Source organism: Thalassophryne amazonica, chromosome 20, assembly GCF_902500255.1.
Source record: "Thalassophryne amazonica chromosome 20, fThaAma1.1, whole genome shotgun sequence".
NCBI classification, from domain to species: domain Eukaryota; kingdom Metazoa; phylum Chordata; class Actinopteri; order Batrachoidiformes; family Batrachoididae; genus Thalassophryne; species Thalassophryne amazonica.
Window position 1 is genome coordinate 3,434,540 of NC_047122.1, and position 16,476 is coordinate 3,451,015.

The following is a 16,476-nucleotide window of genomic DNA, read 5'->3' on the forward strand; positions in this document are numbered from 1 at the left end:
AAAACAGAGAGAGAGAGGAGAGAAACAGAGAGAGAGAGAGACAGAGATAGAGAAACAGAGAGAGAGAGAGAGAAACAGAGAGAGAGAGAGAGACAGAGAGAGACAGAGAGAGAGAAACAGACATAGAGAGACAGAGAGACAGAGAGAAACAGAGTGAGACAGAGACAGAGACAGAGAGAGAGAGACAGAGAGAGAGAGAGAGAGACAGAGAGAGAGAGAGAGAGAAACAGAGACAGAGAGAAACAGAGGGAGAGGGACCTATCTGTTCTTTGGGCTGTGGTAAATATACAACCCCTGGCAAAAATGATGGAATCACCGGCCTCGGAGGATGTTTATTCAGTTGTTTAATTTTGTAGAAAAAAAGCAGATCACAGACATGACACAAAACTAAAGTCATTTCAAATGGCAACTTTCTGGCTTTAAGAAACACTATAAGAAATCAGAAAAAAAAAAATTGTGGCAGTCAGTAACGGTTACTTTTTTAGACCAAGCAGAGGAAAAAAAATATGGACTCACTCAATTCTGAGGAAAAAATGATGGAATCATGAAAAACAAAAGAACGCTCCAACACATCACTAGTATTTTGTTGCACCACCTCTGGCTTTTATAACAGCTTGCAGTCTCTGAGGCATGGACTTAATGAGTGACAAACAGTACTCTTCATCAATCTGGCTCCAACTTTCTCTGATGGCTGTTGCCAGATCAGCTTTGCAGGTTGGAGCCTTGTCATGGACCATTTTCTTCAACTTCCACCAAAGATTTTCAATTGGATTAAGATCCGGACTATTTGCAGGCCATGACATTGACCCTATGTGTCTTTTTGCAAGGAATGTTTTCACAGTTTTTGCTCTATGGCAAGATGCATTATCATCTTGAAAAATGATTTCATCATCCCCAAACATCCTTTCAATTGATGGGATAAGAAAAGTGTCCAAAATATCAACATAAACTTGTGCATTTATTGATGATGTAATGACAGCCATCTCCCCAGTGCCTTTACCTGACATGCAGCCCCATATCATCAATGACTGTGGAAATTTACATGTTCTCTTCAGGCAGTCATCTTTATAAATCTCATTGGAACAGCACCAAACAAAAGTTCCAGCATCATCACCTTGCCCAATGCAGATTCGAGATTCATCACTGAATATGACTTTCATCCGGTCATCCACAGTCCACGATTGCTTTTCCTTAGCCCATTGTAACCTTGTTTTTTCTGTTTAGGTGTTAATGATGGCTTTCGTTTAGCTTTTCTGTATGTAAATCCCATTTCCTTTAGGCGGTTTCTTACAGTTCGGTCACAGATGTTGACTCCAGTTTCCTCCCATTCGTTCCTCATTTGTTTTGTTGTGCATTTTCGATTTTTGAGACATATTGCTTTAAGTTTTCTGTGTTGACGCTTTGATGTCTTCCTTGGTCTACCAGTATGTTTGCCTTTAACAACCTTCCCATGTTGTTTGTATTTGGTCCAGAGTTTAGACACAGCTGACTGTGAACAACCAACATCTTTTGCAACATTGCGTGATGATTTACCCTCTTTTTGTTGTGAAAGTGTAGTGACACGGACCCACAATAGGGGGCGCAAATGAACGGCCAATAGATGAGCCAAAAGGTAACAATTTAATGTTGTGAAATGTGCACAACGAACATACAGACAATCCCAGAATATAATTACAGTCAATCTACAAAGGTGACGTGTGGGCAGGCTCGAGGATAGAAGACGTCTGTCCTGAGAAGAGCCGGAACCACACGATTTCCGCTGCCACAGAACCTGGTGAATACTGGAGCCGCCAAGTCCCGAATTCCCAGGTGATCACCGTCCCCGACTGTCGGATCTGGTACTGCTGGCGAGAACAAAGACAGTCAAGTGTGGGTGTGTGTACACCCAGTAACCACAGCGGTGGGAATGCCACCTCCACCTCTCACTCAATAACTGCAGAGTACTGTAGATTCCTCAGGGGAAAAGAGTGCCTTCAACGCTCTCTCAGCTTTCACCGACGGAGGTAGCAGTACTCCTGCAAACACTCACAATATACAAATATTGCAATCACAAATGGCTGAGGATATTACCTCCAATGAAGTATGATATCTCGGCAACGAGGTGGAGATGACGTCTGGTCTTTATGGAGTGAGAGGACATTGAGTAGATGGGTGACAGCTGTCAAGAGGTAATGAGTGACAGCTGTCACCCCCGACTGTGTCCATGGCGGCAGCGCCCTCTCGTGCCTGAAGCCCGCACTTCAGGCAGGGCGCCCTCTGGTGGTGGGCCAGCAGTACCTCCTCTTCTGGCGGCCCACACACAACACTTTTAAGAGTTTGATAATCCTCTCCTTTGTTTCAATTGACATCTCTCGTGTTGGAGCCATGATTCATGTCAGTCCACTTGGTGCAACAGCTCTCCAAGGTGTGTTCACTCCTTTTTAGATGCAGACTAATGAGCAGATCTGATTTGATGCAGGTGTTAGTTTTTGGGGATGAAAATTTACAGGGTGATTCCATAATTTATTCCTCAGAATTGAGTGATTCCATATTTTTTTTCCCTCTGTTTGGTCTAAAAAAGTAACCGTTACTGACTGCCACAATTTTTTTTGCTGATTTCTTATAGTGTTTCTTAAAGCCAGAAAGTTGCCATTTGAAATGACTTTAGTTTTGTGTCATGTCTGTGATCTGCTTTTTTCTACAAAATTAAACAACTGAATGAACATCCTCCGAGGCCGGTGATTCCATAATTATTGCCAGGGGTTGTACTTCAAAACAACCAGGAGATATTAAAGCAGGAGATGAGCCAGCTCTGGGCCGAAGCGAAAAGGCTGAGGAATAACGAGGAGGTGTTAAAGCAGAAGAGGCAGCTTGAACAAGAGGTGCTAAAGCTGCAAAACGAGGAAGGAACGCAGACAAGCAAACAACTCACTCGAGCACTGCACCCCCCCCCCCCCCCCCCCCCCCCCCACACACACACACAGGAGTGTGCAGAATAGCAGGACCCAGACCACAATCCCAGCCAATCAGCAGAGGTGCTAAGCCAAGAAGCGCAAACACAAGAGACCGCTCCTCCAACAAATACTATGACCACACCAACAGAAACAAACTCAAAACAAAACCCACAAATCATTCTCCTCATGGACTTAAAGGGGAGATATGTGAAACAGAAAAAAACTTTTCCAGAACCACAGAGTTGAAAAACTCAAGTGCTGCAATACAAGACAGGCTATAGAACTACTGATGGACTGCTTGAGGTCCCCCAGCCATATTATTATACACACCAGCACAAATGACCTGAGAAGAGGTGGCCAAATGTTTATATGGCACCCCACCCCACCACAGACCTGCAGAGCCTATATGATCAAATTAAATCAAATCAAATCAATTTTATTTATATAGCGCCAAATCACTAATAAAGATAGATTGATCATATTTAAGATCGAAGCGTTAATTAATGGTAGGGCTTCCTTGAGCAGCCTGGTAGGAATGGGGTCTAATAGACATGTTGATGGTTTGGAGGAAGTAACTAATGAAAATAACTCAGACAGAACCATTGGAGAGAAAGAGTCTAACCAAATACCGGCATCACTGAAAGCAGCCAAAGATAACGATATGTCTTTGGAATGGTTATGAGTAATTTTTTCTCTAATAGTTAAAATTTTAGAAACCTGGGGTTGTTCTTATTTTCTTCAATAAGTGATGAGTAGTAAGATGTCCTAGCTTTACAGAGGGCTTTTTTATAGAGCAACAGACTCTTTTTCCAGGCTAAGTGAAGATCTTCTAAATTAGTGAGATGCCATTTTCTCTCCAACTTACGGGTTATCTGCTTTAAGCTGCGAGTTTGTGAGTTATACCACAGAGTCAGGCACTTCTGATTTAAAGCTCTCTTTTTCAGAGGAGCTACAGCATCCAAAGTTGTCCTCAATGAGGATGTAAAACTATTGACGAGATAATCTATCTCACTCACAGAGTTTAAGTAGCTACTCTGCCCTGTGTTGGTATATGGCATTAGGGAACATAAAGAAGGAAACATATCCTTAAACCTAGTTACAGCGCTTTCTGAAAGACTTCTACTGTAATGAAACTTATTCCCCACTGCTGGGTAGTCCATCAGAGTAAATGTAAATGTTATTAAGAAATGATCAGACAGAAGGGAGTTTTCAGGGAATACTGTTAAGTCTTCAATTTCCATACCATAAGTCAGAACAAGATCTAAGATATGATTAAAGTGGTGGGTGGACTCATTTACATTTTGAGCAAAGCCAATAGAGTCTAATAATAGATTAAATGCAGTGTTGAGGCTGTCATTCTCAGCATCTGTGTGGATGTTAAAATCGCCCACTATAATTATCTTATCTGAGCTAAGCACTAAGTCAGACAAAAGGTCTGAAAATTCACAGAGAAACTCACAGTAACGACCAGGTGGACGATAGATAATAACAAATAAAACCGGTTTTTGGGACTTCCAATTTGGATGGACAAGACTAAGAGTCAAGCTTTCAAATGAATTAAAGCTCTGTCTGGGTTTTTGATTAATTAATAAGCTGGAGTGGAAGATTGCTGCTAATCCTCTGCCTCAGCCCGTGCTACGAGCATTCTGACAGTTAGTGTGACTCGGGGGTGTTGACTCATTTAAACTAACATATTCATCCTGCTGTAAGCAGGTTTCTGTAAGGCAGAATAAATCAATATGTTGATCAATTATTCAAAGGATTCAAAGGAATTTTATTGTCATATGCACAGAAGAACATGTTCCCTGCACAATGAAATATGTCTACTGCATTTAACCCATCCTAATTGCCAGTAGGAGCAGAAGTCGCCATTAGGCGCCCGGGAATTATTATATCATTTACTAACAGGGACTTAGAAGAGAGAGACCTAATGTTTAATAGACCACATTTAACTGTTTTAGTCTGTGGTGCAGTTGAAGGTGCTATTTTTTTTTTTTATGCTTAAATAGATTTTTACTGGTTATTGGTGGTCTGGGAGCAGGCACCGTCTCTACGGGGATGGGGTAATGAGGGGATGGCAGGGGGAGAGAAGCTGCAGAGAGGTGTGTAAGACTACAACTCTGCTTCCTGGTCCCAACCCTGGATAGTCACGGTTTGGAGGGTTTAATAAAATTGGCCAGATTTCTAGAGATGAGAGCTGCTCCATCCAAAGTGGGATGGATGCCGTCTCTCCTAACAAGACCAGGTTTTCCCCAGAAGCTTTGCCAATTATCTATGAAGCCCACCTCATTTTTTGGACACCACTCAGACAGCCAGCAATTCAAGGAGAACATGTGGCTAAACATGTCACTCCCGGTCCGATTGGGGAGGGGCCCAGAGAAAACTACAGAGTCCGACATTGTTTTTGCAAAGTTACACACCGATTCAATGTTAATTTTAGTGACCTCCGATTGGCGTAACTGGGTGTCCTTACTGTCGACGTGAATTACAATCTTACCAAATTTACGCTTAGCCTTAGCCAGCAGTTTCAAATTTCCTTCAATGCCCCCGGAAGACATTTGACTATGGTTGCTGGTGTCGCTAACTTCACATTTCTTAAAACAGAGTCGCCAATAACCAGAGTTTGATCCTCGGCGGGTGTGTTGCCGAGTGGGGAAAAACGGTTAGAGATGTGAATGGGTTGGCGGTGTACAGGGGGCTTCTGTTTAGGACTACGCTTCCTCCTCACAGTCACCCAGTCGGCCTGCTTTCCCGGCTGCTCGGGATCTGCTGGAGCAGAACTAACGGCGGCTAAGCTACCTTGGTCCACACCGACTACAAGGGCCTGGCTAGCTGTAGGATTTTCCAAGGTGTGGAGCCAAGTCTCCAATTCGCCCAGCCTGGCCTCCAAAGCTACGAACAAGCTACACTTATTACAAGTACCGTTACTGCTAAAGGAGGCTGAGGAATAACTAAACATTTCACACCCAGAGCAGAAAAGTGCGGGAGAGACAGGAGAAGCCGCCATGCTAACCCGGCTAAGAGCTAGTAGCTGCGCTAAGCTAGCGGATTCCTAAAACACACAAAGTGAATAATTTGTAAATAATTTAGAGGTGATTCAGCAGAGAGAGTGCTTTAGTTAAGGCACGTGAAGATTACACTGTGAAATAAATCGTTATCTAGTTAACTAGATCAATCTAACTGCGCAGATTAAACAGCTAACAGATACAGCAAAACACCGCTGTGCTCCGGAACAGGAAGTGATACAATACCGCAGTGAGAGACAACCACCAGTAGAGGCAGCCAAGATGGTACCTGATTATTCACAACCTTATAAGTAAGAAGAAGAATTTTAAATTCTATTCTAGAATTAACAGGAAGCCAATGAAGAGAGGCCAATATGGGTGAGTCATCCATGTCTTTATGTCTGTAAGACAATCCTGCAGTTTAACTAATTGGTGTCTGTCCTCTGGCTTCATGGATAGATAAAGCTGGGTATCATCTGCGTAACAATGAAAATTTAAGCAATGCTTTCTAATAATACTGCTACGGGAAGCATGTATAAAGTGAATACAATTGGTCCTAGCACAGAACCTTGTGGAAGGTTCCATAATTAACCTTAGAAGATTCCCCATTTACATGAATAAATTGTAATCTATTAGATAAATATGATTCAAACCACCGCAGCGCAGTGCCTTTAATACCTATGGCATGCTCTAATCTCTGTAATAAAATTTTATGGTCAACAGTATCAAAAGCATCACTGAGGTCTAACAGAACAAGCACAGAGATGAGTCCACTGTCTGAGGCCATAAGAAGATCATTTGTAACCTTCACTAATGCTGTTTCTGTACTATGATGAATTCTAAAACCTGACTGAAACTCTTCAAATAGACCATTCCTCTGCAGATGATCAGTTAGCTGTTTTACAACTACCCTTTCAAGAATTTTTGAGAGAAAAGGAAGGTTGGAGATTGGCCTATAATTAGCTAAGATAGCTGGGTCAAGTGATGGCTTTTAAGTAATGGTTTAATTACTGCCACCTTAAAAGCCTGTGGTACATAGCCAACTAATAAAGACAGATTGATCATATTTAAGATCGAAGCATTAATTAATGGTAGGGCTTCCTTGAGCAGCCTGGTAGGAATGGGGTCTAATAGACATGTTGATGGTTTGGAGGAAGTAACTAATGAAAATAACTCAGACAGAACAACTTATAAGGTTTTGAATAATCAGGTCCCATCTTATCTTAGGGACCTCATAGTACCATATCACCCCAATAGAGCGCTTCGCTCTCAGACTGCAGGCTTACTTGTAGTTCCTAGGGTTTGTAAGAGTAGAATGGGAGGCAGAGCCTTCAGCTTTCAGGCTCCTCTCCTGTGGAACCAGCTCCCAATTCAGATCAGGGAGACAGACACCCTCTCTACTTTTAAGATTAGGCTTAAAACTTTCCTTTTTGCTAAAGCTTATAGTTAGGGCTGGATCAGGTGACCCTGAACCATCCCTTAGTTAGGCTGCTATAGACTTAGACTGCTGGGGGGTTCCCATGATGCACTGAGTGTTTCTTTCTCTTTTTGCTCTGTATGCACCACTCTGCATTTAATCATTAGTGATTGATCTCTGCTCCCCTCCACAGCATGTCTTTTTCCTGGTTCTCTCCCTCAGCCCCAACCAGTCCCAGCAGAAGACTGCCCCTCCCTGATCCTGGTTCTGCTGGAGGTTTCTTCCTGTTAAAAGGGAGTTTTTCCTTCCCACTGTCACCAAGTGCTTGCTCATAGGGGGTCGTTTTGACCGTTGGGGTTTTTCCGTAATTATTGTATGGCTTTTGCCTTACAATATAAAGCGCCTTGGGGCAACTGTTTGTTGTGATTTGGCACTATATAAATAAAATTGATTTGATTTGATTTTGTTGTGTGGGCCGCCAGAAGAGGAGGTACTGCTGGCCCACCACCAGAGGGCGCCCTGTCTGGAGTGCGGGCTCCAGGCACCAGAGGGCGCAGCCGCCTCACAGGAGCAGCCAGGGTGACAGCTGTCAGGCATCACCTGCAACAGCTGTTACCAATCATCTGATCGGCAGGAGTATATCAGCAGGACGACGTCTCCACCTCTTTGCCGAGATATCGTTTCTACCGAGAAGGTAACGTACTCAGCTAACTGTTTGACAGTGATCTTTGTGACTTTGTGCATTTCTCTGAGAGAACTTCCCAACGAGAGGTGGAGGTAGCTTACCTGCCGTTCGGATTCCTGGGTGCGAACGCGCCCTCCTTTAACTGTTCTTTATTCCTCGCCAGCAGTACCAGGTCCGACACGCGGAGGCAGTGGCCACCTGGGAGTTCGGGACTTGGCGGCTCCAGTATTCCCGGGGTCTGGTGGCGGAGGAAACCGTGTGGTTCCGGTTCTACTTTGGAGAGGCATCTCCTATCTTCGAGCCTGCCCACACGACACCTGTGTGAATTTGACTTTGTCCTTTATTGTAATCTGTTGTCCTTGTTGTGCATATTCACAACAGTAAAGTGTGTTATTTGACCTATTCCATTGTCCGTTCATTTGCGCCCCCTGTTGTGGGTCCGTGTACTTACACTTTCCCAACAGATTTGACTTCATCTACAGCCTGAATGCCGTCTTCTGCAGTGAAGTTGACCTCAGGGTGCTCACTGCCAATGTGACCTGCAACCTGATAAACACAAATCTTAGTCAAGACTTTCTGGAAAAATCCAAGATGGGAGAAAAAAAAAATCAAGAAAGGCACACGTGTTACAGAATGTTGAGGAGATTGTTATTTTCCCCCCAGTTCTTTCTGTAATACTGCCCCTTCCAAAGCACAAACTCAAACTATTCCACACTTGTAAATTTAATCAAAGTCACAGCAAAAATAATCAGGCCTGGGCCCTGCAAGAACTTCTCTTACAGACAAGATCTGCTCTTACAGAACCCCGGACAATGGATACAAGCAGTTTTTATATAGGATTACATATACATAACAACGGTGGTCTTTATTTCACAAAATCCTTCTCTTATTGGCCCCCGTGGGCATTCAAGGGAGGTCCATCCCCCTGCCCCAGGCCCGTGCAATAACGGGAGACATATGCTTTATAATTGTAACCTAACTCTCTTTATCCTAAGTGGTACAAACTGGTTAAATCCAGTTCTCCATGCACATACCAAAGAAGAACAAAGTGAGAATAAGAATGAATCCAAAAATATAACCCGACATATAATAACTACCTTAATACCAAAAGAAATACAGAAAACAAATAAAGAAAACCATAATTAGACACAGAAATATATCTAACAAGACGACAAAGACAGTGATATTGACTAGACTGCTCATGGAAGGTCACTAGACCCTGGACAGACTTTATTTTAATCAGTTCTGTCTGATGGACAGCCACAAACTTTGCGGTCTTATTAGCTGTGTTATCTATCAACCACTGAACTGATAAGATAAGATAATCCTTTAATTGTCCGATGACTGGGAAATTTCTGATGTTACAGTAGCACAGGGACAATCACAGAACAACAGTGCAAATATGCAAAAATAAGGTAAAAGAAAAATAACTACCAAAAACAGAAGTCAAATTCTGTGCAGAATAACAATATACGGGTGATTCTTAGACTACGGGCACTTATTATGTCCTTTGATCATATTGTATGAAAAACAGAAAAAAGGGGAAATTTCACACCTTTATAGTTATCTTTACAATGGAAGTGTTTTAAGAAATTTGTTCTAGTAGTCTATGATGACTTTTTCACCTTTTTTTCAGCATCATTATATGCAAATATTGCTGTTTTGTGCTTGTCCCACACCCAGACTTTTGATCTTCAATGATAAAAATGAATGGTAAAAAAAGTTTTTCTAATGTCTTAAAATATCTCTGAATAAAATATCAGTAAAATAATCAAAACTTAATTGGGGTATTCAATGTCATACAACTGTTGTGATTTTTTTAAACAAAATGTAGTTGTCCCATACTATTGCTGTAATTTCCACCACAACACTGTAATATCCCTTTAAACAGTTTGTATGAAAGATTGTTTGGGTAGTTTCTATGGAGATAAACAGTGACATCAGAGCACATGTATATAGTGCCAAATCACAACAAACAGTTGCCCCAAGGCGTTTTATATTGTAAGGCAATGGTGTGGTGGAAATTACATTTACAAGGCCAATAGTGCCCGTAGTTAAAGAATCACCCATACACAGTAGAATAGATGACACTATATAGAAGTAGAAAGAATGTTTCATAATATTGCACGAGTGTTCAAGTGATATTGTACACGAGTATACAAGTATTATTGCACAGAATGTGCAGTATTATTGCACATGGCTGAAAAATTGTTACTATAGCATTACTAATGAGCTGAGTGGTCTGAATGGTCCACAAGGAACAGACAGCAGCAGTCTGTGAAGGACCTGTGGTGTTGCTTCTTCATGCACTTTGGGTGGAGCACCACTGTCCCAGCTGTTTTTTTGTGGTATATTCAATTGACTATAGGTTTAAGAGAATTTGCAAATCATTGTATTCTGTTTTTATTTACATTTTATGCAGTGTCCCAACTTCACTGGAATTGGGGTTGTGTGTATGTATATATATATATATATATATATATATATATATATATATATATATATATATGTGTGTGTGTATATATATATATATATACATACACACACACATATTCATTTATTTATTTATTTTCTATTTCCGCTTATTCCAAATAAGGGTCACAGGGCCAGTCCGAGTGGGCACTGGGCAAGAGGTGGGGTTGACTGGACGAGACACCAGTCATTACTGGTTATGTCATTACTCTCTACTTTTAAGATTAGGCTTAAAACTTTCCTTTTTGCTAAAGCTTATAGTTAGGGCTGGATCAGGTGACCCTGAACCATCCCTTAGTTATGCTGCTATAGACTTAGACTGCTGGGGGGTTCCCATGATGCACTGTTTCTTTCTCTTTTTGCTCTGTATGCACCACTCTGCATTTAATCATTAGTGATTGATCTCTGCTCCCCTCCACAGCATGTCTTTTTCCTGGTTCTCTCCCTCAGCCCCAACCAGTCCCAGCAGAAGACTGCCCCTCCCTGAACATGGTTCTGCTGGAGGTGTCTTCCTGTTAAAAGGGAGTTTTTCCTTCCCACTGTAGCCAAGTGCTTGCTCACAGGGGGTCGTTTTGACCGTTGGGGTTTTACGTAATTATTGTATGGCCTTGCCTTAGCATCCGGAGCGAACCCACATGAACACAGGGAGAACCTTCTGACTGTGAGGCAGCAGTGCTAACCACTGATGCGCCGTGCAGGCTGAATATATGAACATGTTAAAAAAAATCCCAGATGCACGTGTTTAAAATAAAAACCTGATGTGGAGAATCTCATGCAGTCATGTTTAGGAGCAGAAATCACATTAAATCAAAATTAAATCAAATTTATTAACTTATATAGCACCAAATCATGACAAGTCGCCCCAAGGCACTTCACAAACATCATTTAAAAGGCAGAATAAAATGAATTAAGATTAAAAATGAAAACATAAATAAGTAAAAGGTAAAAGGTAAGTACCTTCGGCTGCTCCCTTGTTTGCACTTAGGGTCACCACAGCAAATCAAAGGTGGATCTGCATGTTGAATTGGCACAGGTTTTACGCCGGAAGCCCTTCCTGATGCAAGTCCATATTACATGGAGAAATGTGGTAGGTGTAGGGAACAGAGTCACAGGATGACTAATAATGTTTTGGAATATTGAAAATTATCACTTGTGGATAATTTTACATCGGGGCACCACTTATTTCCAAGTATAAGTACTTTTTATTTTAAACATTCATTAATTGATTAGTCTCAATTTAATTAATCAGTCTCAGTTTCTAAAGGATAAGCTCCGCAGGTCAGATCCGACACCCTCTGTAAAACCATTCAAAAATCACAGACAACTTCACATGTTTAAGATTGTTGGTAAGGTGTCGTAGCACGGACCCACAACAGGGGGCGCAAATGAACGGACAATGAGTAAGCCAAAAAAGTAACAATTTAATGTTGTGATAACACACAACTAAATTCACAGAATTTGCACAGTCAATTAACACCAGGTGACGTGTGTGCAGGCTCGAAGATAGAAGACCCCCGACGAGAGAGAAGCCGCGTCCCACATGGCTTCCACCACCAACGGTCTGAAGAACACCGGAGCCGCCAAGTCCCGAGTCCCCAGGTGGCCTCTGTCTTCGGCTGTCGACCCTGGTACTGCTGGCAGAAAGCAGAGATAAGATGAATGAGTGTGAGTCCGCACACTCAGTAATCCACAGTCCAAACACAGTTAGGAGGGAGCACCTCCACCTCCAATCACACACACTCGTACAGCTCCTGGTTTAACCACTTATCTGGGTTGGGATGTGAGGCGAAGCCATCGCTGTCACACCAAACGCCAATCCCTCAGACAAGGAAACACTCCAGGAAAACGGCTGCAACAGAAGTTCAGGTTATACACACAAAGTGTCTGTCAGCAGAGAAATTACCTTTCCAATGGTAGTCGATTTCTCGGCGGGGAGGTGGAGTTGCAGTCCGGCTTATGTACTGGTGTAGATGAGTGACAGCTGGTGCGATGAGTGACAGCTGTCACTTCCTCTGGGTTTGGCGCCCTCTCCTGCTTGGAGCCTGCACTCCAAGCAGGACGCCCTCTGGTGGTGGTGGGCCAGCAGTACCTCCTCTTCAGCGGCCCACATAACAAAGATATTTATTTAACCCTGGCAGGAGTTAAATAACGGGACATATCACAGTGATCGATTTAATGATTACAACCATCAATGAGCAATGATTATATGATGTTCTGATAGTTTGGTTTCGTAGCGGGAGTTTTAGGAGTAAGATTCATCCTAATTTAATAGGTAATTTACTTTGGTATTTAACCTGAGAGAAGATGAATGATTTTGAATAGAGTTAAATAAAGCCACTCTGTTTATCTGACAACATAGCCCAGTCTTACTTTGTGCAGTGCAGCGGGTCTCCGTGAGGTCCGATGCTGGAATCGTCTGGCTCAGTCAATGCTCTGTCCGCCACACAGCTTTGTCAGGGACCTTGACAAAGAGGCTCTGCTGGTCCGACCCGCTCGGTCTCGTCAGTGGCGGGGATGATTCCTGTTACTGTGCTGTGGTTTCACGGCGGCAGTTCAAGTCGCTGTTCAATGTCTCAGCTGACCGGGATGTTTTCTCTGCAGCGCTCTGGAATCTGGCTTGTCAGAATAAAGGTTTGAGCGTCTTTATTCTCTGTCAAAAATCAAAAATTCGTCTTTCGTCGTCGTCTTTTGGAAGCTTGGTCAAATCAGAATTCAATGCAAAAATAGCTGACTTTAGAAGAAAAATGTTCGTGAAAGGAATTTGGAGTTTGAAGAAGAAAAAGGTTTTAATTTGAAAATTCGAAAAAGGAAGTTAAATGTGCCGGCGGGTTTAACTTGACAAAGGTTGCAAAAGTTGTCTGTCGGAAAAATAAATTCTTGTCGGTACACCAAACAAGAATGAGTCTTAAGTAGCACGTGGCTTTAGACAAAGAGTCATAAATCTTGACGGCCGAGACAGCGTCTTTAAACCCAAGGAAAAGAAGAGAGAAAAGCGTAAGAGCAAGAGAGGAGCATAAGAGTAAGAGAGCGAATTCCCGGGCGCAAGCTCTTTTAAAGGTTTAATAAGCTCCATCCCCAAGAATTCTGGGTAACGTAGTTTGTGGAGTTTCCTTTGTCTAGTTTTATATATATATATATATATATATATATATATATATATATATATATATATATATATATATATATATAAGAACACACTAAGTAAACATTCCCCAATGAACAGAGTATAACACGTCAAATATAATACTTTCATGCATAAATAGAAAAGAGTGACATGTTTCCGTTTCTCTTTTTTTTCTTTGTTCTTTTGCTACAACAATACAATGAAATTTCCTTTTTAAAATGGGGTTAGGAGTTTGGAGTCTTGCAGGAAATAAATCCTGTCCTTCCCAAATCGTCCCACAGGGGTCACTCTTGTTCCATGGTTAGATTTGATATTTATCTAGCAGAGCTGTGAAAGGGGTGCTGAGTTGTGTCTGGTTTGGGGAATTGATAAGAATTCACAGCTACGTGTGGAATGCACTTTGGGGGAGTTTTAAATCCTGAATATGGTGGATTTTGTTGACAGATCCAAGCTGTGCATGGCTTAAAGTGTCTCCTCTTTGACACTGGGAGATATACCAGGCCCTGCTGTACGGAGGTTATCTTTCTTTGAAGAAAACCCAATGGCCTCATCTTAAAGTAAGCTTAAGATGTTGGCTGTTTGATCACAGCTTTCCGCTACACAGAGGTGGGATTTGAGGGATGGGATTTGAACCCAGAACCTTCTGCTCTGAAACCAAGCACATTAACCACTTTGCCACCACCCCTGCTTAAATAAGTAAAAGGAATAAAATAACTAAAAGGAATAAAAGAAGACACACAATGGTATAAAATACTAATGATGAAACCTCCAAAATCTAATGGAGTCTTCCATGGCCTAATATCTAACTGTGGTACAAATTTGGTGAGAACCTGTGAAGTAGTTTTGATGTAATCCTTCAAAGACTATATAAAGTGAAACTTGATCCAGAATCTGGATCTGGATCTGGATCACCTCCAAAATCTAATGGAGTCTTCCATGGCCTAATACCTATCTGTGGTGAAAACATGGTGAGTGTTGTGGGCTGGGGTGTTTGGCTGGCTTGGTTTTTGTTTTCTGTTTCTCCCACCAGGTGGTATGCATTCAGGACTGAGTGGCTGAGCATTAGGACCTCACCCTGAACACCTGAGGCTTGTCATCAGGACTCACAGCTGTGGTGTATTTTGTCTTGATCAGAGATTGCTGCATTTAAACCTTGAATGCACAGTGTGTGATTGCCAGAGACTCGACCTTGTGAGCAGACGTGTGAGATCGACGTCAGGAGAACAATCTCACCATCACGGACGCAGAGACCGCTCCAGGTTTGACACCACAGTCTGTGAAGGAGGATTGGGTGAGGTCTCACGCTCTTCAGCACACTTCCTGAGGTAATTTGGTTTTGGTGACTTTTATGAAGTAATGACAGTGGATTTGGTGTCCCTCACACCTTGTGTTAGTGAGCTGTCACGTTATGCTAATTGTCTAATCAGCTTCTGCTGCAGTGGAGATTTGAACTGAGTTGTTCCGTGCCTGCAGGGTAAGAAGCTGATGTATAGATTTAAGCCAGGAAGTGTTTGCTGATTGCGTGCACCTTTGAGTTGTGTCTCTCTGTGTGAAGTTGGACTCACCTCCATGTTTTCTTTCTTCACAGACTCGGTTTGTCGCGGCCACCTGGGGGGTGTCGGCGGGGTCCCTGGGTCCGAACTGCTGTGGCTCCGGACCGTTTGCGCTGTTGAGAGCGCGCCGTGTTTCCACCTCACCAGACCGCGGACTTTTTAGTTGTTTAGCACTTCACCCACTGTTATGTTTATTAAATTCTGTTACCTTTTGAACCGTGCTGTGCTTATTTTATGCTGGGTCCTTTCAAACGCTGGGTCGGTGCCCCGACCGCGTCCGAAACATAACAGTAGTCTCTGGCCATTTAACAATGGACCAGCAGAAGCAGAGACGGTATTTTTGCCGGGAAGGCTGCAGCAGATGTTGGAGTTGATCCGGGATCAGTTGCGGGTGCTCTCCGCCCGGGTTGTGCGCGTTGGTGCGCGCATGGCGGAGTTCACAGCTTGGGTTGCGTCGCACCCCACTGTTACGGCTGTAGCCCCGTCTCCTCCCGTGCAGCTGGCTCCGACGCCTGTTGTAGCAGCCCCGGTGGTATTTAGTTTGGTATGGTTGTTTGTGTTTGTGTTTTCTTTTTTTTGTTTTATGACTAAGCAGACTTTAACACACAGTCGGAAGAAGGCTGAGTGCACAGGTTCAAGAACTCCTGGCCAAAATTATGCAAAGTGAACAACTAAAGTAGGAGTCGACAGGAATGAACGCAAAGATGCAGTCAGAGGTGGAGACTCTAACAGGTTTGCTAAATGAAACAGAGGGCAAGACCAATAAAGTCAACAAAGGATATCTCTGCACTGGAGTGTCAGCTGCGGAGCAGTCTACTGCAGACAGGCTCAGGGTGAGAAAGGATGAGCTCCAGGATGAGAGTGATAGTCTCGGCACAAAGTTCCCTGTTGACAGAGAAGAGGCGGCTGGAAGCGTGCATTATCCAGCTGAAGGAAGAACTAGAGAAGCTCAACATTGAGATGATCAATGACTGCATGAAGAAATTAACATTGCAGGTTGAGCAGCTGATGATGGAGCTGTCGTCAGAGCACAGTAACAGTAACGCACAGCTCCTGGAGACGGGCCTTTCCCAGCTGGATCGTCAGCACAAGGAGCTGAAGCTGCAGGAGGTGTTTTTTGTTCCCAGCCAACATTCCAGCCATGGTCCCTGGAGGGGGGCTTTGTTTTTTCTGGCCCAGGTCCGTGTGGTTGCCGGGAGGCTTCCCGTGAGGGTGGGGTACTGTTGTGTTGTGTTGTGTTGGCCTTTTATTGTGGGCAGTCTAAGGCACACCTGTGCACTAATCATG